The sequence below is a fragment of the Oreochromis niloticus genome, linkage group LG18 (assembly GCF_001858045.2).
Source record: "Oreochromis niloticus isolate F11D_XX linkage group LG18, O_niloticus_UMD_NMBU, whole genome shotgun sequence".
NCBI lineage: Eukaryota > Metazoa > Chordata > Actinopteri > Cichliformes > Cichlidae > Oreochromis > Oreochromis niloticus.
In genome coordinates, this window is record NC_031982.2 from 22,368,713 (window position 1) to 22,395,136 (window position 26,424).

Consider the following 26,424-nt stretch of genomic DNA (forward strand, 5'->3'; position numbering starts at 1 on the left):
CCTTCTGCCTCTGCTGGGGGGTCCGAGGGGCCCGTCCCGCCTTCTGCCTCTGCTGGAGGGTCCGAGGGGCCTGTCCAGCCTTCTGCCTCTGCTGGAGGGTCCGAGGGGCCCGTCCAGCCTTCTGTTCCCGCTGGGGGTTCTGGAGAATCGCGCCAGCCTTTGTTTGCCTCCGCTGGAGGGTCCGAGGGGCCCGTCCAGCCACAGCAACCTGCCTCCGCTGGAGGGTCCGAGGGGCCCGTCCGGCCTTCGTCGCCACCACCTGCGGCTCCCACGCCGTCGCCTGCTCCTCCACCGCCTGCTCCTCCATCTGCGGCTCCCACGCCGTCGCCTGCAGCGCCATCCTCGTCTGGTCCAGCCTCCGAGTCTTCATCCTCGTCTGGTCCAGCCTCCGAGTCTTCACCCTCGCCTTCGTCTAGTCAAGCCTCCGAGTCTTCATCCTCGCCTTCGTCTGGTCCAGCCTCCGAGTCTCTACCCTCGCCTTCGTCTGGTCCAGCCTCCGAGTCTCTACCCTCGCCTTCGTCTGGTCCAGCCTCCGAGTCTTCACCCTCGCCTTCGCCTGGTCCGGCTTCCGAGTCTTCATCCTCGCCTTCGCCTGGTCCAGCTTCATCCTCGCCTTCGCCTGGTCCAGCTTCAGACTCTTCGTCCTCGCCTGTAGCAGCCTTTGCTTCTGCCTCTGCGTCGCCTGGTCTTGCCTCACCCCGTCTTGCTTCGTCTGCGCCTGAGGTCTCCATGCCGTCTGGTTCTGCCTCACCCCGCCCTGTCCGGCCTGCTCGTCCTCGCCCTGTCCGGCCACTTTCCAGGCCGTTGGCTGGACATCATCGCTGTCGCGCCGGCCTCCGGACTTGCTGCATCGCTGCCGCTGCCCTCTGCGTGGCCGGCCTCCGGACCTCCTTCGCCTGGGTCGCTGCTGCTGCCCTCTGCGTGGCCGGCCTCCGGACCTTCTTCGCTTGCCTTGCCGCCGTTGTTTTTCGCACGGCCGGCCTCCTGAACTGCCCAGGTTTGGACTTTGGTGCCATCAGCCGCCGGGCCGGCCTTCTGACCTGCTCCGTCGCCGCCGGTGCCTCCCGCCTGCCCGGCCCCTGAACTGTTTTCTGGGCTCTTGGGCCGTCAGCCTCCGGGCCGGCCCCCTGAACTTTTTTGGGTGTGTTTTGCCTGGCCGCCTGTGCCTGTCATGAGCCTGTTTTTGTTCTGTTTTCCAGGCTCCAGTGTTTGCGCTTTTTTTGTTTCTGGCTCCTTGTGTGTAGTTTGTTTTATCATATATGTGTATATATACATACACACACACACACACACACACACACACACACACACACACACACACACACACACACACACACACGTGATAACAAATAATGATCATCAAAATGATAACAAACACATATTCATCCTGGATGCCCGACTCTGCAAATTAAACCAATAGAGCTCCTTTTATGGATGACCAGCGTAAATACTGTCTTTGGTCAGTCGACTCTTCTCCTTTCTTGAAGGGATGCACCTGAATAGGTTGCAAGTTCCCCTGACCTTGAGTTTGTCATACCTCCTCTGTTCCTGCACTCAAAAAAATCTGTTGTTGGATGAATACAATTTAATCATGGCACCAGATTTAACCATGTACAATAACCCATTTTTGACCATGTCAAACCAACACATTTGGCATTTGGTGGTTTAATGTAATCAGATTACATTGGATCAACGTAGTATACTTGCATTGACTTGAAGTGATTTATTTAAGTATGTAGAGTGAAATTTGTTTTAATTCATTCTACACGAGTTCAAAACTTTAGGAAAACACAATGAAATCTTGTTTTTTAAACAACTACTTTGTTAATCAAGGCAATTACTGTTAGTCTTGCTTAATGAACCAATATCGGGGTTGATGATTTCATAGAGACAAACAACCATTTGTACTTACATTCATGGGTAGTTTAGAATCACCAATTAACCTAACTCTAATTATACACTGCAAACCAGCCAGATTGAGGATTTGAACCCAGGCCCTTCTTGCTGTGAGGCAACAGCAAAAACCATCACGCCACCAAGCTATCAATCCAGGCTTAAGAAAACTAGGAAAGCTATGATTACAAGGCTTGATGCAGAATTCTCTGTACATTTTTATCCATGACAGGTTAAATGGAGAGAGCATACACATGGTGTGGGTGTAGTTTTCTGCCTCTTAAAACTCCAGCGATTTTCCTGCAGTTTGACATCTAATGTGATCTTGTGAATTTGGTGAGTCCAGGCAACTAACTACTCTTACTAGATTGTTTCATGTCATCTCAACAAGAACAAATTAAGTTGCTGAATTTCATGCAGATGCTACATGATTTAATTACGTTCACCATAGAAACATGAAATTATTTAGTTCAAATTACAAGAATGTTTGTACATGTAACAACCACCCAATTTAATTTGTTTGAGTGTGAGTTTGTTCCTGAGTCAGCTAGCTGGTTTCCTGTTTCTATGTCTGAATATCTTTCTGTTCCTGAGACCATCCCTTGGTCAGGTAAGCGATTTCCTGTTTCTGAGTCAAAATATGTAGATGACCTTTCTGTTCCTGAAAATATCTATGGATCAGCTAACCAATTTCCTCTTTCTGATTTATCATACAATCTTTCTGTTCCCTGATGTATCGTCAATTCCTGAAACTGTTCGTGAATCTGGGTAATCTGGCATGTCTTTGAAGCAGCCACAGTCTGTCATCATTTTATTTGATGTCTTTCCTGATACCAAGTCTGAATCGAAGGCATTCTGTCCTGAGTCTGTTCTGCCATGTGCATCCTGATCCTGAGTCAGCCAATGACGTCTATCCCCTAGAGCTGTTTGACGTCTGAGTCAACCTCCATCAGTCTAGACAGTCATTGCCATAGACTCGCAGACCAAGGACCTTATATCCGCCAGCTTCACTAGCATCTAACTGGTTTCCAGCTGGTCTTGCTCTCAGGCCTTAGGCTATCTATGACTTTCCTTCAGCTTTACTGCAAAGATCAACTGAGATAATTTCTGAGGTGCCTTGACCACCTCCAACTCAGCTTTTACAAGAATTCTTCAGGTTTCTGTCCTTGTGACAACCTTCTACCCAGGCCTATCGTCACAGTAGTTTCCCCTGTTTTCTCTGCTTCTATATGTCTGCATGTCAGAATCAAAATTAGAATATGTCTGTATGTATGGATGACTTGATTGAATTTTTCAGCAGCTTGTGTTATTTCTCTTTGGATGTTTTCCTATGCTTATAATTTCTTTTATCAACCCACTCGAAACTGCCTAGTTGTGAATAAGCCATTTGATCATTTTGTTACTTACTGCAAGTCTCGGGCTACAAGTTTGAAGAAGCCAAATAAACCTACATAGTAGATTTCTAACATTGTGTTATATCTGGTCAATTCAATAACTGAATTGAAGGTTGCATAAAACTTTCTATGTCGTGAAATATCTGGCTATATCACATGATTTTAGACTGCGTAAAGATGCACCCAAAAAGCAGACAAGATGGAGTGTAACTGGAACTGGAGACATCACACACTCATAGCTAATTAGGCAAAGAAAGGTTTATAACTTAAAAATTGATGGAAGTTTGTTCGTTCTGTGTTAAGGTTATAACATAGGTAATAGGTAATGTCTATATCTCTGTCTAAATAATGTCTAAAACTCTGAAAGAGTAATATGAGCCAATTTTTTGTTAAATGTTATACTTGTTTCCTACTCTTTTCTCTACAGATGCTGCTGACTCAAACATATGGTCAAATTACGACACACTGAGATACAGTCCATGCTACACTCTGTCACGTTCATTGCTGCGTTCAGACCTAAAGTGCAGCAACATTTATTTCATTCATTTCTTTTTATAAATGTTACTTATGTGGCTGTGTCACTTGTACTTCTTTTCTACCTAAACATTTTTTTCCCAGTTCATATTATTTCATAGAATTAAAAGAAATGCTTGGCATATAATTTAACTGATTAATTGACTTTACTGGTGTTATTTGGGGTATGCTGTGGGGTTTTAAAAACTCAGTGTTGCCTCATTATATTTAAAAGATAATGAACATTGTATATAATATGTATTTAGCATGTGGCAGGTGACATAAAAAAATGGGTGTTTACTAGTCAGAGAAGTTTTGTGGAGGATGGTTAAAGTTGGAGTGAAACTTTTACATTTACATTTACTTATTCCATCGAGCATTTCAGACAAGAGACTAGAGCAAGACCATCCTTAGGGAAAATGTTATTTTCTCAGTTTTTTTTTTTTATTGATGTTAACATCATTAACTAGGAAAATATGCCACATGTACATCAGGGTACTAATCGTGAAATATTGGATGAAACCTTCACACCATAAGAAGATAATGTGCTCATTGCAGTGCTGATTCTTATAATGAATTATTTGTGCAATATAGCCCCAGAAGTGAAACTTCCTACTTCTAATACCTTTGAATGTCATTATTGATGCTTGTGACATGCGGATATGCAGCGGCAATTATAGAATTTTTCAAATATGATGGCATTGAAAGACCAACCAACCAGTCAGGAGAGAAGGACTGAGATGGCAGGAAAATTTCAGAAAATTCATTCAGAAGTAAATGAAGCATTAAAAACTACCTTAGTAAAAAAGAGGCCATGGTTTTCATGCTCTTTGTATTCACACTGAACAACTCTTGTACAATATTTGTACCCTTTACTTAAGCAATAGTTGCAATATTACCGTGTAAAAATACACGTAAACTCAGAGACAACCCTTTAGACACGCCCCTGTCCTTCACTCTTATATCACTGGCAGCTTTAGCTGTGAGCCTTAAGGTCAGTTTCCCTTCTCTAGATGTTGTGGGGCTGATTGTTTCTTCCTCTATTCAGATGAAGGTAATGTAAAAGTTTTACATTTTGTATACATTTTTCTGAATTGCTAAAACACTAATATATTACACTAACCGAACGAACAACTATAAGGCTTCAACAGAAAAAGACAGCAACGCTGCTATTAACGATAACCAGGCAGGCCAAACAAAGTAAAGGAGGCCGCCGTCACCTAAGCAAAAACACTGCCCAGTTGAGCTACTCACAACAAGCCACGCACGGTGGGGCTGGTCACACACACACACACACACACACACACACACACACACACACAGCAGGCCTTTTCCACGCCTAGGCTGGAAACACACGCTGACCAGCACAGAGGAAACCCACCAGAAACCTCTCCCACTGCTCCTACCACTCCACACCGTAGGCAGGACGCACGGAGACACCAGAGAAAGCCACCCTCCCACATCCAGTCCATCCCCAGCTTATATAACCTCAGAGAGGTGATTGCTGACTGGGCCCAGGTGGTAAACGAGGCCAATGAGCAGCAGCTGTGTCCTGGGGAGAGGGAAGAAGTGAGAGAGAGACAGAGGGGTGGAGCAAGAAAGGAGGAGGCGGAGAAAAACACCACGCCCACACAAGGGCAGTTTCAGGAGGCCCAGCTAGGGCCGTAACAGTGTAAATAATCATTTTTCAATCATAAACATAAACATTTTATTTTATTATGTCAATAACAGAAGAAGGACAATGTGTACTATATTAATGTTTAAGTACATCACTTTGTAAATGTTTATATCATTTACATCACTTTTATATCATATTTTTGTGTGCAGTGAATGTGCCCTATAGATAGAAACATAAACATAAATACACTACAGTCCTTATAGTATGATATGTTATTGTGACGGGTTGTGTGCATGATCTGAAACTACTGTGTCTTTTGTGAATGTAGTTAAGAGTTTGAGAATTAATTTTTATGTTAGTATAGCAGAGATGAATTTTCTGATGATGCTTGGATTAATTCACTGAAATTCCCACTTTATAGCCATCTCATACTGTACAGTATAAAGACAGTATAAACAGTATAGTGTTAGTGTAGGGAATGCAAATTAGCCAAGATAGCTGGTCAAACGTTGTACATATTGTTGAATTCAGTTGTGTAAATCCACAAAGAGCAGCTGGCCAGCTGATCACAGCCTGCACATAAGGGAAAAAAGTATATGAGCCAACATACTGGACACTGTTCTGCCAAACAACAAACAAGTATATTGCCACTATTGTGCCTGACGTTATTTAATCATATTTTAAATATTATTGAATTTAAAATTTATATTTATTTGTTGCACAACTTAAAACTTTAAATTCCTTTCAATAAAACAAAGTCTCAGATTAAATTATTCTGAAACTAAGTTTAAGATTCTCATAACATTGTATTGCAAGTTACATTACTAATAAGATCAATATAAAATGCATTTATTGTTCAGCCACAAGTGCAGTCTTAGGTCAAATAACACATTTGTTTTGCATTCAAACAAAGAAGCTTGGTTTGCTGTAACATTTTTAAGGATGGTTCATTTCTCAGTCCAGGCATTACTGCCTGTCATGAATGTAGGTGATCCAAGTGCAATGGCCTGAAGTGGCCGCAGCTCACTGCAGCAGCCTCAGCTATGGAGCTGCAGGACATTGTCCATTCTGAGTCAATGTCCCCAGCCTCCCTCACAATGCTGTCAAACTGGGAGTTGAAGATCTCCTGAACTGGAGCCTCTGCCAGGCCTCCCAAGTGCACCCTCACTATACGTTTTGGTGCGCCAGGTCTGCTACCTGACCCAACTCACCATCGGGTGGTGACCACTTCATATCTCAGCTCCTCTCTTCACCTGAGTGTCCAGAACATCCAGTCACAGATATTCAACTCAATAAACAGCTTGGGGTATCTCTCAACCTCATGCACTAGCTCAGGCTAGCCGAGCTACCCCACCACACAATAATTCCATGAAAGCATATTTTTTAAAAGGGCTATGGAAACATAGCCACTAACTTTTTATTCTGGATGCTTTCTTGCTAGATATAAAATGAATTCAAGATGCCTATATACTCATCAGATTTGCAGATCATGACCATGAAACAAATTTCACTGTTCAAAACTTGCAGACTTCACTATATACTGTGCAGACAGTGTGGACCTTCTAAACTATGTTTGTGGGATATGATGTTTCAAGAAATGTAGAACTGTCGTTGTTTGTATTTACATACACAGCGTGTCTTGTAGAATGTACTGGGCTCAACAGTAATAGCATAGTGCAGTTGTAACACTTCTGGAGTCGTTACAGTATGCTAGGACCAGTTAGGTTCGGCTACTAGAGTAGTAATGAGTGTAGTGTGTGATAAAGACCACAGACCAGAAAATACGTTTAAATTGCCGGCTTATTATTTTGAAAAAGACAGAGATAATAGACAGTTATAGACACATTACATAAAACATTCAAATTCACATTTAAGGAAAACAAGATATTTTCTTTCCCTTTTAGTTCAGTAATTTCTGTTAATTTATCCTATTTATTTCAAAACCTTTTATTTGGCTTTAAAAGGATGTTATTTTCAACCTAGGTTATTGTTTTATTCATTTCAAGTTCTAAGTTCAAGTTTATCCTTTAATCTATTTGAATTAACACTGTGTTATTTTAAATCAAGTTTAGTTCTTCTAGCCCAAGATTTAATTTAACCTTGGTCTAGGTTCACCTTTAAATTTCAACCCGTTCTTATTTTGTTTTAAACCCCACAAAATTATTTACATTTCCAACAACACCATTACAGCATTAAAATGTAAGGTTGACCAAAATAAATTACAAAAACATGTAAAACTGAAAACAATTCAGCAAAAGGCTGAACAAATCCCTTAAACAAACAAATAAACAAAAGAAAATTGTCTCTGTGTCCTTTAACTATAAATCCTGGAATTGCTCTGAATGATTATCCAGTGCTTTGAAAGTCCACTGTTCTTTTGCAGAGGTGTATGGATTAATCCTACCAGTTTTTTAGTGAAAGAGTTCAACGTCCAGCAGGGAGCATTTTCCTTTTTCCTGCTCGGTACAGTTCAATGGGTCCCTGGGTGGCTCGCCATCTTGTTTCTCGCTCAGCGGATCAAACTCCGATTCTAGCTCGGCATTTCCCGATCCAAACCTTAATGGCCTACCATAACAACAAAGCAATATGCATAAACATTTGAAAATAACACACGGGTAGCCCTTAAATAACAGTAAAAGTCCGTTTTTTCCAGCTTATTCAGTCTTAAATGAGGTGACGCCAATATGGCGCGCTGAAACACCGTCAAAGGCCTTTGAACTACAGCCTGTGTGTCGGTTAAGCACCAATCCACCGTTTTTTAACATAAAACAACATAAATCTGCTACCTTGACTCTCCATTTGCATGAAATGAGCAATATAATACAACAAAACATTTCTTGCATGAAATAAAATACAATTTCTGAACTCACCAAGTCCCGTTCGGTTACGTTCACAACATCACCAAGGCAAAGACAGGTCGGAAAAACAAAAATATATTCTCCAGAGTACAAAAATGACTTTATGTAAACTTCTGGCTTGTTTTTTAATATTTTTTTACTCGTTTAGGCAGCAGCTCCGCAAGGACTATCTGCATTTCTCCCTCTCCAGCATCAAAAAGAAGGAACAACCCGATTGGGTGTGGCTGATCACAGGAGTCACGCTGCAGCGTACCCTTTCACAATAAGAGTCTGAACACATATTTTAGCCATTTTACCTTAATTAACATAAAAACACCATAAATTAGCAAGTTTTTTAACCTTTTAACATGTTTTTAAACACAAATGAAATCTTATACCATGAATTATATCATTGCTGATGTTTTTAATGAATGTTCTTAACCATTATGTTCTATTTATTGACTATTTATCACCTGTAATATATTTCTTAAGACTGTTTTTACTAACAGGCTTTTATTTATTGACAACTATGTTAACCAGGGTTACACAGTCATATCTCAGGTGTAATAACAGAAGACAGGAAAAGATCAGTAAAGAACCAATTTCCCCAAGCCAAAGCACAAATGAAACGAGAAGTAAAACAGGTTGGCCTAAAGCATGATTAAAGTTCAGCATGATCATAAATGACACTGACGATTACTAATATATTGCAAAATCAAACTACTTACCACTCATTTTGAAGTCTTAGTCCAGGAGCTTGTTTTCTAGACTTGCAAGAGTCTGATGTAATGTGGGGAGGAAAAAGCAAGGAGAGGGAGAAAAAACAACAAATAATTTAAGAGCTGATTTGATCCTTAATGACTCTGCAAGCATTATTATAAACTTACAACATAGAAATCCAAATCAGAATATTTTCTTGAGCCCTAAGGTAATTGGTATTGGCATTGCCACCTTCAGTTGAGGCCTAAAGACCACCTAAATTAAATGTAATCATTACACGCTTATATATATACGTATATACAGGGAGTGCAGAATTATTAGGCAAGTTGTATTTTTGAGGAATAATTTTATTATTGAACAACAACCATGTTCTCAATGAACCCAAAAAACTCATTAATATCAAAGCTGAATGTTTTTGGAAGTAGTTTTTAGTTTGTTTTTAGTTTTAGCTATTTTAGGGGGATATCTGTGTGTGTAGGTGACTATTACTGTGAATAATTATTAGGCAACTTAACAAAAAACAAATATATACCCATTTCAATTATTTATTTTTACCAGTGAAACCAATATAACATCTCCACATTCACAAATATACATTTCTGACATTCAAAAACAAAACAAAAACAAATCAGCGACCAATATAGCCACCTTTCTTTGCAAGGACACTCAAAAGCCTGCCATCCATGGATCCTGTCAGTGTTTTGATCTGTTCACCATCAACATTGCGTGCAGCAGCAACCACAGCCTCCCAGACACTGTTCAGAGAGGTGTACTGTTTTCCCTCCTTGTAAATCTCACATTTGATGATGGACCACAGGTTCTCAATGGGGTTCAGATCAGGTGAACAAGGAGGCCATGTGAATGGGTGAATGACTGGATATGTAAAGCGCTTTGGGGTCCTTAGGGACCATAAAAGCGCTATATAAATACAGGCCATTTACCATGGAAACTATCTTTTACTGTGGGTTTGTGTGAGCGTATATGAGCCAAGAGATGGCTGTTTGCTATGTCTATTGCTGTTGCGTAAACTACTATTTCCTCATTATTGTTCTGTAGACGTGGCTTATTGTGACACCAGTTTTATTCATCTCCTATGGTTGAAAGCTTACATTCACATCACAGGAATAATTTAGGTGATTTTAATGATTTATTTGAAGTGTTCTTTCTCCAGGGTAGAATGATTGCACAGAGTACATCTTTAATTCGGTGCACAGCCACACAGCACTGTTGATGTTGTAACAGCAAACTATACTTTGGCAAATATATGAACAGGTTAAACAGTCAGTAAATACTGAAAGTCATTCTGCAGGTAAATCATCAGCATCAGTCAGATCAGATCACTGTAGTTTATTATTAAACTTAAAGTGCTCTATGAATATGTGAACACTTTAATCACCACTTTTTAAGATGTACTAAAATTGATGAATATTTGGCCTATTTGAAGCCAGGCAACAACAAAAAAAAGGAAAAAATGGCAAAATGTGCAACTTTGTAATTTCAACAATCGAGAATTTGATGGATTCCAATAAACTATTTCATGAAATGAATGTTTGAACAGCATTTTTACTTTTTCTTTATTCAGCTGCAACCTCAGTGGTGTTTTAGGATCTGAGAGGAAAGAATAAATATAAAAAAAGAATTCAAACAACAGCTTAGACTGTTGTGCAAATTTTGTAAATAATGTCAGCAAATATAAATAGAGGCCCTTTAGGATTAAATATTAAAATTTAAAGAACAATAAAAGTATTGTAAAATTATTTGCATCCAACAGGCAGAAAAAAGCCCTATAAATCTACATTTATAACTGCAAGTCATCAAGGAAAGGTCTGATGGATCCTCCAGGAATAGTGATGTTGCTTTTAAGATTACTGATTGGTTAGTAGGCGGCAACACCTTCACCTTCATAGTACAGAAACAGTTGCATACTTTGATGTCTTCAGTTTGTTTACTTGTAAGTTTGTGAAAGTAGATGTGAAAGGGTTGTGGCTGCATATTCATAGGCTTTTTACACGTTATGATACCAATTTAAGGGCTTGTAAACAGATCTTGTCATTGTTGAGATAGCATGGATAGCTGTTACATCCTGTCTTCAGTCTTTATGCTACATAATTAAGTTTGTAAGCTGTTTTTCTTTAAATATAGTCTTCCATCTATCATCTAGCAAGAATATAAAGAAGCATATTGAAATTAACCTCAACATGGATTTTTTTCTAAACCAAGATTTAAAAAATGGTTTTCACTGTAGTAAAACCACAGCTGTTAATGTATTTGAGTCACACCTCTTATGCACTCTTATTAATGTAACTAAATTTCATGTTGAGAATGACTTGCATGCTGTGGACTTGACTTGCAGTTTCCTGTTAGTAAAAACCCCCAGCTGGCAGTCTGTTATTGCCACATCTTTGTCCACAGCGGTTCTAGTGAGCATCGGCTTTCTGTTCATTTAGTTTGTCAGCCATGGACAAAACTGTGCTGCTCCTGCTGTACCTGCAGGTTGTTCTGCTCATCACTGCCTTTCCTTCGGACGCAGCTGGTCAAGTTGTAGTGAAAGGTCCAGATCAGGTAAAAAGATCCGCAACAGCAATCAAACAGGTAGGGATACATAAATATAATAATCTGTCTGAATTTACTACAAATTCCATATTATATTTTGTGGAGAGAGGAACTTTAAAAAAATAAGATTAATGCCGCAGAAGAGAAAGCTCTCTGTTTTAGGTTGTATCAAGAGACCTGGATAATGTGACTGGCAAATGTGTTTGATTTTGAGTGTATTTCTACTTTTCCATTACGAAATTGGAACGTAGCATCATAATAGGTTTTTGTGCAGTTTTATACTCCCTTAAGTTCCTTCCTTGTGTTTGGAAAGATTCATCAAAACTTGAAATTTTTTGGAAAACATGCATGCCGTATCCTCCAAACAAAAGAGGAGAGACCATCAGGCTTGTTATCAGTGCTCAGCGCCAATGGAATTGACACATGTCAACAATGCACATGTCTAAAGCCACCATTACTGCATAAATGTATATACAGGCTTAAGAGCAACAGATGCTCCCAGTCATATGACATATTTTGTCAGGGGGTCCTTTGGATATTTCAGCAAGACATTGCTAAGCCACATACTGCATCTTTGCAATAGCACGGTTACGTGAAAGCAAAGTCCGGGTGCCTAACTGGCCTGTCTGCAGTCCAGACCTTTCACCAACTGAAAACTAAGTCCACTGTGAAAAAAGAAATCTGTCATGAACAGCTGTGTGGCAGGAAGAGGTTGGACCCAAAAGCAGGACTCGAAAACAGAGGTGTAAACTAAAACAGGAAGCTTTATTGCTGCATAAAAATATTCAAAAATAAAAGCACTAACAACTGAAAACTCTGAAACTAGTAACAAAACTAGAAATAAACAATTAGGGAATACCAATAGAAACTAACTGGTCAAACTAGGAACAAACGAGAGACTACACAGCTAGCAGGGACAATGTGACAATGAGCAGAGCGCGACTGAAGATTTAAATACACACAGGATAACGAGGGGATGGGCAACAGGTGGGAACACAGGAGGAACAAATCAGAGACAATAAGACGGGGGAAGAAAAACTAAGCAAAATGCACGAGAGACCAGGACTACCAAAATAAAACAGGAAACACAACACAGAGCCAGACAGTGAGACAGCGATGGAGACATGATGGGCTGGGGAGAACACAGATGAGACACGGACACAAAAGGAAACAGACTAAATGAACAAGTAACTAAGAACTCGTTACTTGTACCAAAATGGTACATTTTCTCAGTTTAAACATTTGATCTGTTTTCTATGTTTTATTAGATCAAATGTGGGATTGTGAGATTTGCAATCTATTGCCTTCTGTTTTTATTTTTTACACAGGATCACAATTTTTCAAACTCCTTCTGGACTCTGTATATCAATCTATAAATGTCATGACTATGATTTCTTTATACAGTAACAACGTGTCTATATTTTACATGTTGATTTTAATTTATCATCATTGCATAAAAACGCAATGTTCATGTCGTTTCATCATAGGTGGCAAACAGGACGGTCAACCCATCAAAGCAAAAACTACAGAAGAGAAATTGTTCCTCGAGACCTGGAGGGTGCAGCATAGTAAATTCTTTTATTATTTACATTTTCTTTATTTCCTGCTGTTACAGAACAGCAACTTGATAAACACTGAATCATCTTGTGAATCATCCTTTTGTTTCCAAAGCTTTCATATTACAGAAAACAATAATGGATTGGAAAGCCCATGTTTTTCTTTATAAAGAAAAAGCTGGTCCTGTTACTATGATCACTATTGCAATTTTTTTTTTCAAGCACATAGATATTTAGAGCTAAAGCAGAGCAAAGACTGTTTTATCAACTGTTTATTCATTTCTATTTCTCTGCAGGGCCAGTAGTTTACCCATCATACATTGCTGCAACCAGAAACTCCTTCCTGCATTTTTCCATTGACCTGGGTGCTTCAATAATCGACGCATATAAACTATCACAACAACAGATTCTCTGCAAACATGTTGCAACATTGCAGTTGGTGCAGCGGTCACCTCGCATACATGACCAAAATAGACAGATGTTTGAGCCAGCTCACTAGATTTCTCTGAGAAGTCAGAAATTAAACACAAATAACATTTAACCACTAAAACTAATTTCGGAAGCAAATATAAGGCGGAGTATTAGGGCCACATTAGGAAAATAAAATATTTTGATCAATTTGAGAATAAAGTCAAAATTTCAAGATTAAATTTGAAAATCTATTTTGAGCAAAGCATCGAAATGTTGTTGTTTCAAGACAAACTGCCATGTTTCTTATACCCTCTACAAAATGCCTTGTGTAGATGAGTTAGCCATTTCAAATTGTACAAATCCACTCTTCCAAGTTTCTGACCAGATGCAGCTTTCTGCACCATCATTTCAACGTCCTTTTACTTATCACCATAATATGTTTGTGTGCTAAAAGAGAAATCATTTCCTTCCTTGTTACTTAAGCCAATTCTGAAGTGCAATTTCACTCAGTAACCATGGCTGATTGTCTTGAAACAAAATAGAATGACAATGTTATTCTCAAAATGATCATTAATATTTTTTTATCTTTATGTGGCCCTAATACTACTTTGTATAAATAACCTTGGCATCTTAATCTTTTTTAAAAATCCTAATGCACTTAACTGTTTTCAGGTTTTTTTTGGTAAAACTATGAATTTGAAAAATCGTAGATAACAACAATAGTTATTTTTATGTTATAAAAATGTATAAACATTGCATGTTGGAGGATTAACCACAGGAACATACAAAGTGGTTTTGCTAATTACCAGTACTGTGTATTTAGGGCAGCTGTGGTGTAAACCTTCCACTGGATAGTAATAATAATTTTGTTAAGTCCTGCATGTGCTGAGTATAAACTGGACTAATAAAATATTTAATGCACTTCACATTTGTGTGAATTAGACTGATATTGTGAAAAGAAGCTGTGTAGTAAATTGTAAGATTATCAGATCAAATCAGAGCAAAGAGGTGGGAAAGGAAATCTCCACCAAGGTCTAAAAATTCCTCGAATTAAATTGTGCTAAAAAAAGCAGCCTGAGAAAATTGGTGTAAAAGACCTTAAAGGTATACTGGTTACACAGTGCCTTACTTACTTATATGTTCTTCATTTTGTTTTCATAGCCATACTTTATATTTTCATCAATGGTAGAAACAGTTCATAATCTGAAACACAACATATCTGTGAAACACGGTGGAGGCAATGGTATGACATTGGAACTTTTGGAACTGGGTCATTAGTGTTTATTGATGATGTGACTGTGGATAGAAGAAGCAGTATGAACTCTGAAGTGTACAGGGCTGATCTATCTACTCAGATTCAGCCAAACGCTGCAACTGCAAAAGCAAAGAAATGAGACATAGTTCCCATTCCCAATGGCCAAGTGAGTCACCTGATCTCAGTCCAACAGAGGAGGCTTTTCAATTAATAAATAAAATACAAAACTGGATGCAGAGAAACTCACAAACAAACAGCATCTAAAGGTAGCTGCAGTAAAGGCCCAGCAGAGCATCTCAGGGAAGGAAACAACATTTTGTGATGAGTTTTAGGCATCAAGCAGTCATTCATTTCAAAGGATTTAAAATAACCTTCATGTTTAAATTAGGTTGGTTTGTGTAATTAATGTTGCGACTCTGAAAATGGCAAAGTATAAAAATGACTGTAATTCTTGTAATTTTTGGAGGACTGCACACAAGTGCGTCTCCGTGGTCTCTGCACAATTTTAATTTCCACAATCCCTCTTTCTGTCTAGACCAAGATCTACTCAAATGGAAACCAAAAATAAAAGAATATCTGCAATAATAAATCCTAGGTTTTTGTTTTTTTTCCAACACTAAGAACAGAAAAAGTGTACTTTTATAAACCGCTTTGATAAGCTGATTATCCAGCAGTTTCACATTTACTAGCAGACTCAAAGAAATAAGATTTCATCAGAGGTAAGGAAGTTCAAAACTGTCAAACACTCATATGAACAGTGAGAGAAACCAAGCTGCAATAGAAAAACAGCAGGTTGGGGGGAAAGTCAGTACAGTTCACTTCCTAAACATAAAACACCTGGAGCTCCACTTCTGCTCCATTTACAGGTCAAAACTCACCTGAGTCTCTCCTCCTCCGTCTTGCGCAGCTTCATGTCCCTCTGCACCACCTGCAGCACGTGCTCCGCCTCGTTGTCTGTCAGTCCTGTCAGATCAAGCTTTCGACCCATGGCTGATACCCCACCAGCTCTCTCAGCCTCACCGACTAAACAATCAGCTTGTTGTTTTCATCTGGAAAAGAGAAAAATAGTCAGGCCAAATAAAATACACAAAATACAAACAAAAACACCTGAGAGTGACAAAGTTCACAGAATACCTGAGTTTACAGCTGGATGGTTTAGTGCACACTGTTGGAGGAAAAGAAATATATTCACTAAAGAAGAAGTACTTCACTACTTTATAGTACTTTACAGTTATAGTTACGAGTTCTAAGCCTCTGATTTTACACTTAAAAACATGGTATGATCATAAAACACAAACATTAAACTACTGTTAATCAAACATGTTTGAGCCTGATATCCAAGGAGTCATTAATTTTTTTCTCTTGGGTCTTTAATTAAGACATGATTCCTAAAATATATGCTGAGACTTTATGGAGAGAGTGAACCAGATCCAGCTAACATGTTTTCCATTCAGGCTTCTTTATAATTCTCAGCATGTCTCATAGGGACTAATTTATTACAATTAAAGTACTTTTACTCACTTTTGATACATTTTTATTATTAATTATACTTCACTGGGTTTTGTGTAAACTTGTAATCGAGTACTCTGACATAACTTACAGCATTCACAAGAAAAATCAGAGCTACTGACACTTCCTGTAGAAGAAATCTATTTTCTTTCCATCAGACCTGACGCTGCAGCTTACTTTTCTTTTTGTTTTTGAAACCGGAATGCGGACGTGAAACTAATAATGAACTATAACTATTCCAATCACAAGTATTTTACTGGAATGTGAAGCAAATAGTACCGATTTTAACGCAAAATACGAACACGAACAGAAGCGAACATGCAAGTTAATAGTTTTCATTCAGGCTGAAGGTGATAAAGTCATAGTTTGATTACAACAACTTACCAGAATCTGTGGCTGAAAAGCCTACATATTATATTTGTGGATGTGCTAATACAGCAGAGATACTTAAATAACTCAGATTATGTTAAAGAAAATTATATTAGATAAATCCTTATAATAAACTTAATTCAGGCATATGCAATTTTTTATATCATCAAGATACCCAACGCACCAGTCAAATGAACACAGATGCCTGTTTACTAGAAATGCCTGACATTCCTGACTAAAGTTTGTATAATAGAGGCATAAATATGATCAAATGTGCTTCATTTTTCAATGTTACCTCAGGGTCATTTCTGATTAGTAATTCAGTAGGATAATCTATTAGATTATCTATTATAGGACCATATTATAGGACCAAGACAGTAAACAGCCAGAGCCATCTTTACTAACCTTATGGCGTATGGGGCACCGGCTCAAAATGGCATGCCTAATTATTGCATTTTAAACTAAGATGTGTTATTTAATGTACTCATTGGAGAAAAAAATCACTTTCCCACTTTGTAAAAAAAACCACAAAAAAAACAAAGTGTTAGGATGCCTGGGTCGTTGACCCAGAGGTTTGAGTTTATTATATTATTCATCATTTCTAGTCTTTGGTTTCTTTGTTAGAGTTCTTTCTTATGGGTTATGTCTCTGTGTTATCCTTAGTTGCTATATCCCCGTGTCCAGCCAGTGTCTATGTCTGCCCTGGTCCCACGTCTCTGTTCCCTCTGTTGCAGTGCCTGCGTGTGAGTCTGTGTCTTTAGTTCAGTCTGTGTTATGTTTCCTGTTTTATTTTGAAGGTCCATGTCTGATGTTAATGTATCTGGTTTTGCTTCCCCTTGTCTCGTTAGGCCTGATTTGCCCCAGCTGTGTTTCCCTCCTTTTACCCATTCCCTGATTGCTCCCTCTGTGTATTTAAGCCCTGTGTTTCTCTGTGTCCGTGTCGCGATCTACCATTTATTATGCTGTGTGTTTTGTCTGCTTGCCTGAGTTTATGTTTGAAGTCTCAGTTCTGGTACCTTTTTTAGTTCAGCATTAAAGCTGTTTTTTGAGTTTACTTTGTGCCTCCGAGCGTCTGCACTTTTGGGTCCACGATTCCTGTCTGCACACAGCCTACACCTAACAGAAGATCGCAACCAGAACATGGACCCCGCAGACGTTTTCACTTCGGAGTCAGACGCTGAGATGGAAGGGCTGGTTAAATTGCTGGACCGCATATCCCAGTCCGACAGCCTACGGGCTATGTCTGTGGGACTGAGCATAGTGGAAGCAATGGTGAAAACCAGCCCCCGGCTTCAGCAGTTTGCTTCGGATGCCAATCTGGGCAGCACCATCGCTGCATGGAGGGAGCAGGTCAGGGCACGTGAGCTTGCCCTCTCTCTCACCACGCCAATGCAGCAGCGGTCTGAGCTTGCCGTAAAGCAGCGGTCACCACAGCGGGACCGAGTTTCCGCACCGCTGCCACGGACTTCATCTCCCTCCCCACGCCAGCGGGGATCTCGTTCACCTGTCCGTTCGCCTACCTTTTTCCTGGCGGCTATGTGGTCGGAGGACGAGGAGGTGGTCTCCATTTCTCGACTGGTTCCCTCTTCCAGAAGGAAACATCGCCCTCGCCACCGCCACTCCTCTCCCCAGTCTTATGCCTCTGCTGGAGGGTCCGAGGGGCCCGACCAGCCTTCTGTTCCCGCTGGCAGTTCTGGAGAACCGCACCAGCCTTTGTTTGCCTCTGCTGGAGGGACCCAGGGGCCTGTCCAGCCGTCTGTTCCTGCTGGGGGTTCTGGAGAACCGCTCCAGCCATCTCCCGTCTCCGCTGAAGGGTCCGAGGGGCCCGTCCCGCCTTCTGCCTCTGCTGGAGGGTCCGAGGGGCCCGTCCAGCCTTCTGTTCCCGCTGGGGGTTCTGGAGAATCGCGCCAGCCTTTGTTTGCCTCCGCTGGAGGGTCCGAGGGGCCCGTCCAGCCACAGCAACCTGCCTCCGCTGGAGGGTCCGAGGGGCCCGTCCGGCCTTCGTCGCCACCACCTGCGGCTCCCACGCCGTCGCCTGCTCCTCCACCGCCTGCTCCTCCATCTGCGGCTCCCACGCCGTCGCCTGCAGCGCCATCCTCGTCTGGTCCAGCCTCCGAGTCTTCACCCTCGCCTTCGTCTGGTCAAGCCTCCGAGTCTCTACCCTCGCCTTCGCCTGGTCCGGCTTCCGAGTCTTCACCCTCGCCTTCGCCTGGTCCGGCTTCCGAGTCTTCGTCCTCGCCTGGTCCGGCTTCCGAGTCTTCGTCCTCGCCTGGTCCAGCTTCAGACTCTTCGTCCTCGCCTGTAGCAGCCTTTGCTTCTGCCTCTGCATCGCCTGGTCTTGCCTCACCCCGTCTTGCTTCGTCTGCGCCTGAGGTCTCCATGCCGTCTGGTTCTGCCTCACCCCGCCCTGTCCGGCCTGCTCGTCCTCGCCCTGTCCGACCACTTTCCAGGCCGTTGGCTGGACATCATCGCTGTCGCGCCGGCCTCCGGACTTGCTGCATCGCTGCCGCTGCCCTCTGCGTGGCCGGCCTCCGGACCTCCTTCGCCTGGGTCGCTGCTGCTGCCCTCTGCGTGGCCGGCCTCCGGACCTCCTTCGCCTGGGTCGCTGCTGCTGCCCTCTGCGTGGCTGGCCTCCGGACCTTCTTCGCTTGCCTTGCCGCCGTTGTTTTTCGCACGGCCGGCCTCCTGAACTGCCCAGGTTTGGACTTTGGTGCCGTCAGCCTCCGGGCCGGCCTTCTGACCTGCTCCGTCGCCACCGGTGCCTCCCGCCTGCCCGGCCCCCTGAACTTTTTTGGGTGTGTTTTGCCTGGCCGCCTGTGCCTGTCATGAGCCTGTTTTTGTTCTGTTTTCCAGGCTCCAGTGTTTGCGCTTTTTTTGTTTCTGGCTCCTTGTGTGTAGTTTGTTTTATCATATATGTGTATATATACACACACATACACATATACACATACACACACATACACACATACACACATACACACACACACATACACACACACACACACACATACACACATACACACATACATACACATACACACATACACACATACACACATACATACACATACACACACATACATACACATACACACATATACACACATATACACACATACACACACATACACACATACACACATACACACATACACATACACACATACACACACATACACACATACACACATACATACATACACACACACACATACACACACATACATACACACACACACACACACACACACACACACACATACACATACATACACACACACACACACACATACACACACACACATATACACACACACACACACACACACATACATACACACACATACACACACATACATACACACACACACATACACACACACACACACACACACACACACACACATACACACACACACACATACACACACACACACACACACACACACACACATATACATACACACACACATACACACACACACACACATATACACATACACACATACATACATACACACACACACACACACATACATGTGATAACAAATAATGATCATCAAAATGATAACAAACACATATTCATCCTGGATGCCCGACTCTGCAAATTAAACCAATAGAGCTCCTTTTATGGATGACCAGCATAAATACTGTCTTTGGTCAGTCGACTCTTCTCCTTTCTTGAAGGGATGCACCTGAATAGGTTGCAAGTTCCCCTGACCTTGAGTTTGTCATACCTCCTCTGTTCCTGCACTCAAAAAAATCTGTTGTTGGATGAATACAATTTAATCATGGCACCTGATTTAACCATGTACAATAACCCATTTTTGACCATGTCAAACCAACACATTTGGCATTTGGTGGTTTAATGTAATCAGATTACATTGGATCAACGTAGTATACTTGCATTGATTTGAAGTGATTTATTTAAGTATGTAGAGTGAAATTTGTTTTAATTCATTCTACACGAGTTCAAAACTTTAGGAAAACACAATGAAATCTTGTTTTTTTTTAAACAACTACTTTGTTAATCAAGGCAATTACTGTTAGTCTTGCTTAATGAACCAATATCGGGGTTGATGATTTCATAGAGACAAACAACCATTTGTACTTACATTCATGGGTAGTTTAGAATCACCAATTAACCTAACTCTAATTATACACTGCAAACCAGCCAGATTGAGGATTTGAACCCAGGCCCTTCTTGCTGTGAGGCAACAGCAAAAACCATCACGCCACCAAGCTATCAATCCAGGCTTAAGAAAACTAGGAAAGCTATGATTACAAGGCTTGATGCAGAATTCTCTGTACATTTTTATCCATGACAGGTTAAACCACAATAAATGGAGAGAGCATACACATGGTGTGGGTGTAGTTTTCTGCCTCTTAAAACTCCAGCGATTTTCCTGCAGTTTGACATCTAATGTGATCTTGTGAATTTGGTGAGTCCAGGCAACTAACTACTCTTACTAGATTGTTTCATGTCATCTCAACAAGAACAAATTAAGTTGCTGAATTTCATGCAGATGCTACATGATTTAATTACGTTCACCATAGAAACATGAAATTATTTAGTTCAAATTACAAGAATGTTTGTACATGTAACAACCACCCAATTTAATTTTTTTGAGTGTGAGTTTGTTCCTGAGTCAGCTAGCTGGTTTCCTGTTTCTATGTCTGAATATCTTTCTGTTCCTGAGACCATCCCTTGGTCAGGTAAGCGATTTCCTGTTTCTGAGTCAAAATATGTAGATGACCTTTCTGTTCCTGAAAATATCTATGGATCAGCTAACCAATTTCTTCTTTCTGAATGATCATACAATCTTTCTGTTCCCTGATGTATCGTCAATTCCTGAAACTGTTCATGAATCTGGGTAATCTGGCATGTCTTTGAAGCAGCCACAGTCTGTCATCATTTTATTTGATGTCTTTCCTGATACCAAGTCTGAATCGAAGGCATTCTGTCCTGAGTCTGTTCTGCCATGTGCATCCTGATCCTGAGTCAGCCAATGACGTCTATCCCCTAGAGCTGTTTGACGTCTGAGTCAACCTCCATCAGTCTAGACAGTCATTGCCATAGACTCGCAGACCAAGGACCTTATATCCGCCAGCTTCACTAGCATCTAACTGGTTTCCAGCTGGTCTTGCTCTCAGGCCTTAGGCTATCTATGATTTTCCTTCAGCTTCACTGTAAAGATCAACTGAGATAATTTCTGAGGTGCCTTGACCACCTCCAACTCAGCTTTTACAAGAATTCTTCAGGTTTCTGTCCTTGTGACAACCTTCTACCCAGGCCTATCGTCACAGTAGTTTCCCCTGTTTTCTCTGCTTCTATATGTCTGCATGTCAGAATCAAAATTAGAATATGTCTGTATGTATGGATGACTTGATTGAATTTTTCAGCAGCTTGTGTTATTTCTCTTTGGATGTTTTCCTATGCTTATAATTTCTTTTATCAACCCACTCGAAACTGCCTAGTTGTGAATAAGCCATTTGATCATTTTGTTACTTACTGCAAGTCTCGGGCTACAAGTTTGAAGAAGCCAAATAAACCTACATAGTAGATTTCTAACATTATGTGTTATATTTGGTCAATTCAATAACTGAATTGAAGGTTGCATAAAACTTTCTATGTCGTGAAATATCTGGCTATATCACATGATTTTAGACTGCGTAAAGATGCACCCAAAAAGCAGACAAGATGGAGTGTAACTGGAACTGGAGACATCACACACTCATAGCTAATTAGGCAAAGAAAGGTTTATAACTTAAAAATTGATGGAAGTTTGTTCGTTCTGTGTTAAGGTTATAACATAGGTAACAGGTAATGTCTATATCTCTGTCTAAATAATGTCTAAAACTCTGAAAGAGTAATATGAGCCAATTTTTTGTTAAATGTTATACTTGTTTCCTACTCTTTTCTCTACAGATGCTGCTGACTCAAACATATGGTCAAATTACGACACACTGAGATACAGTCCATGCTACACTCTGTCACGTTCATTGCTGCGTTCAGACCTAAAGTGCAGCAACATTTATTTCATTCATTTCTTCTTATAAATGTTACTGATGTGGCTGTGTCACTTGTACTTCTTTTCTACCTAAACATTTTTTTCCCAGTTCATATTATTTCATAGAATTAAAAGAAATGCTTGGCATATAATTTAACTGATTAATTGACTTTACTGGTGTTATTTGGGGTATGCTGTGGGGTTTTAAAAACTCAGTGTTGCCTCATTATATTTAAAAGATAATGAACATTGTATATAATATGTATTTAGCATGTGGCAGGTGACATAAAAAAAAAATGGGTGTTTACTAGTCAGAGAAGTTTTGTGGAGGATGGTTAAAGTTGGAGTGAAACTTTTACATTTACATTTACTTATTCCATCGAGCATTTCAGACAAGAGACTAGAGCAAGACCATCCTTAGGGAAAATGTTATTTTCTCAGTTTTTTTTATTGATGTTAACATCATTAACTACGAAAATATGCCACATGTACATCAGGGTACTAATCGTGAAATATTGGATGAAACCTTCACACCATAAGAAGATAATGTGCTCATTGCAGTGCTGATTCTTATAATGAATTATTTGTGCAATATAGCCCCAGAAGTGAAACTTCCTACCTCTAATACCTTTGAATGTCATTATTGATGCTTGTGACATGCGGATATGCAGCGGCAATTATAGAATTTTTCAAATATGATGGCATTGAAAGACCAACCAACCAGTCAGGAGAGAAGGACTGAGATGGCAGGAAAATTTCAGAAAATTCATTCAGAAGTAAATGAAGCATTAAAAACTACCTTAGTAAAAAAGAGGCCATGGTTTTCATGCTCTTTGTATTCACACTGAACAACTCTTGTACAATATTTGTACCCTTTACTTAAGCAATAGTTGCAATATTACCGTGTAAAAATACACGTAAACTCAGAGACAACCCTTTAGACACGCCCCTGTCCTTCACTCTTATATCACTGGCAGCTTTAGCTGTGAGCCTTAAGGTCAGTTTCCCTTCTCTAGATGTTGTGGGGCTGATTGTTTCTTCCTCTATTCAGATGAAGGTAATGTAAAAGTTTTACATTTTGTATACATTTTTCTGAATTGCTAAAACACTAATATATTACACTAACCGAACGAACAACTATAAGGCTTCAACAGAAAAAGACAGCAACGCTGCTATTAACGATAACCAGGCAGGCCAAACAAAGTAAAGGAGGCCGCCGTCACCTAAGCAAAAACACTGCCCAGTTGAGCTACTCACAACAAGCCACGCACGGTGGGGCTGGTCACACACACACACACACACACACACACACACACACACACACACACACACACACACACACACACACACACACACACACACACACACACACACACACACACACACACACACACACACACACACACACAGCAGGCCTTTTCCACGCCTAGGCTGGAAACACACACTGACCAGCACAGAGGAAACCCACCAGAAACCTCTCCCACTGCTCCTACCACTCCACACCGTAGGCAGGACGCACGGAGACACCAGAGAAAGCCACCCTCCCACATCCAGTCCATCCCCAGCTTATATAACCTCAGAGAGGTGATTGCTGACTGGGCCCAGGTGGTAAACGAGGCCAATGAGCAGCAGCTGTGTCCTGGGGAGAGGGAAGAAGTGAGAGAGAGACAGAGGGGTGGAGCAAGAAAGGAGGAGGCGGAGAAAAACACCACGCCCACACAAGGGCAGTTTCAGGAGGCCCAGCTAGGGCCGTAACAGTGTAAATAATCATTTTTCAATCATAAACATAAACATTTTATTTTATTATGTCAATAACAGAAGAAGGACAATGTGTACTATATTAATGTTTAAGTACATCACTTTGTAAATGTTTATATCATTTACATCACTTTTATATCATATTTTTGTGTGCAGTGAATGTGCCCTATAGATAGAAACATAAACATAAATACACTACAGTCCTTATAGTATGATATGTTATTGTGACGGGTTGTGTGCATGATCTGAAACTACTGTGTCTTTTGTGAATGTAGTTAAGAGTTTGAGAATTAATTTTTATGTTAGTATAGCAGAGATGAATTTTCTGATGATGCTTGGATTAATTCACTGAAATTCCCACTTTATAGCCATCTCATACTGTACAGTATAAAGACAGTATAAACAGTATAGTGTTAGTGTAGGGAATGCAAATTAGCCAAGATAGCTGGTCAAACGTTGTACATATTGTTGAATTCAGTTGTGTAAATCCACAAAGAGCAGCTGGCCAGCTGATCACAGCCTGCACATAAGGGAAAAAAGTATATGAGCCAACATACTGGACACTGTTCTGCCAAACAACAAACAAGTATATTGCCACTATTGTGCCTGACGTTATTTAATCATATTTTAAATATTATTGAATTTAAAATTTATATTTATTTGTTGCACAACTTAAAACTTTAAATTCCTTTCAATAAAACAAAGTCTCAGATTAAATTATTCTGAAACTAAGTTTAAGATTCTCATAACATTGTATTGCAAGTTACATTACTAATAAGATCAATATAAAATGCATTTATTGTTCAGCCACAAGTGCAGTCTTAGGTCAAATAACACATTTGTTTTGCATTCAAACAAAGAAGCTTGGTTTGCTGTAACATTTTTAAGGATGGTTCATTTCTCAGTCCAGGCATTACTGCCTGTCATGAATGTAGGTGATCCAAGTGCAATGGCCTGAAGTGGCCGCAGCTCACTGCAGCAGCCTCAGCTATGGAGCTGCAGGACATTGTCCATTCTGAGTCAATGTCCCCAGCCTCCCTCACAATGCTGTCAAACTGGGAGTTGAAGATCTCCTGAACTGGAGCCTCTGCCAGGCCTCCCAAGTGCACCCTCACTATACGTTTTGGTGCGCCAGGTCTGCTACCTGACCCAACTCACCATCGGGTGGTGACCACTTCATATCTCAGCTCCTCTCTTCACCTGAGTGTCCAGAACATCCAGTCACAGATATTCAACTCAATAAACAGCTTGGGGTATCTCTCAACCTCATGCACTAGCTCAGGCTAGCCGAGCTACCCCACCACACAATAATTCCATGAAAGCATATTTTTTAAAAGGGCTATGGAAACATAGCCACTAACTTTTTATTCTGGATGCTTTCTTGCTAGATATAAAATGAATTCAAGATGCCTATATACTCATCAGATTTGCAGATCATGACCATGAAACAAATTTCACTGTTCAAAACTTGCAGACTTCACTATATACTGTGCAGACAGTGTGGACCTTCTAAACTATGTTTGTGGGATATGATGTTTCAAGAAATGTAGAACAACTGTCGTTGTTTGTATTTACATACACAGCGTGTCTTGTAGAATTTACTGGGCTCAACAGTAATAGCATAGTGCAGTCATATCTCAGGTGTAATAACAGAAGACAGGAAAAGATCAGTAAAGAACCAATTTCCCCAAGCCAAAGCACAAATGAAACGAGAAGTAAAACAGGTTGGCCTAAAGCATGATTAAAGTTCAGCATGATCATAAATGACACTGACGATTACTAATATATTGCAAAATCAAACTACTTACCACTCATTTTGAAGTCTTAGTCCAGGAGCTTGTTTTCTAGACTTGCAAGAGTCTGATGTAATGTGGGGAGGAAAAAGCAAAGAGAGGGAGAAAAAACAACAAATAATTTAAGAGCTGATTTGATCCTTAATGACTCTGCAAGCATTATTATAAACTTACAACATAGAAATCCAAATCAGAATATTTTCTTGAGCCCTAAGGTAATTGGTATTGGCATTG

The 26,424-nt window shown here is 40.5% G+C and overlaps 1 long non-coding RNA gene and 1 pseudogene across 1 annotated transcript; both read right to left on the reverse strand.

Moving 5' to 3' along the window:
• Positions 1-26,424, reverse strand: part of LOC109195478 (leucine-rich repeat LGI family member 2-like) — a 401,007-nt pseudogene that overhangs the window by 104,877 nt on the left and 269,706 nt on the right.
• On the reverse strand, positions 7,201-8,798 carry LOC109195482 (uncharacterized). Its single transcript, XR_002057082.2, has 2 exons — positions 8,289-8,798; positions 7,201-7,983 (listed from the first exon to the last, which is right to left on the reverse strand). It is a non-coding gene; the product is annotated as an uncharacterized LOC109195482 (long non-coding RNA).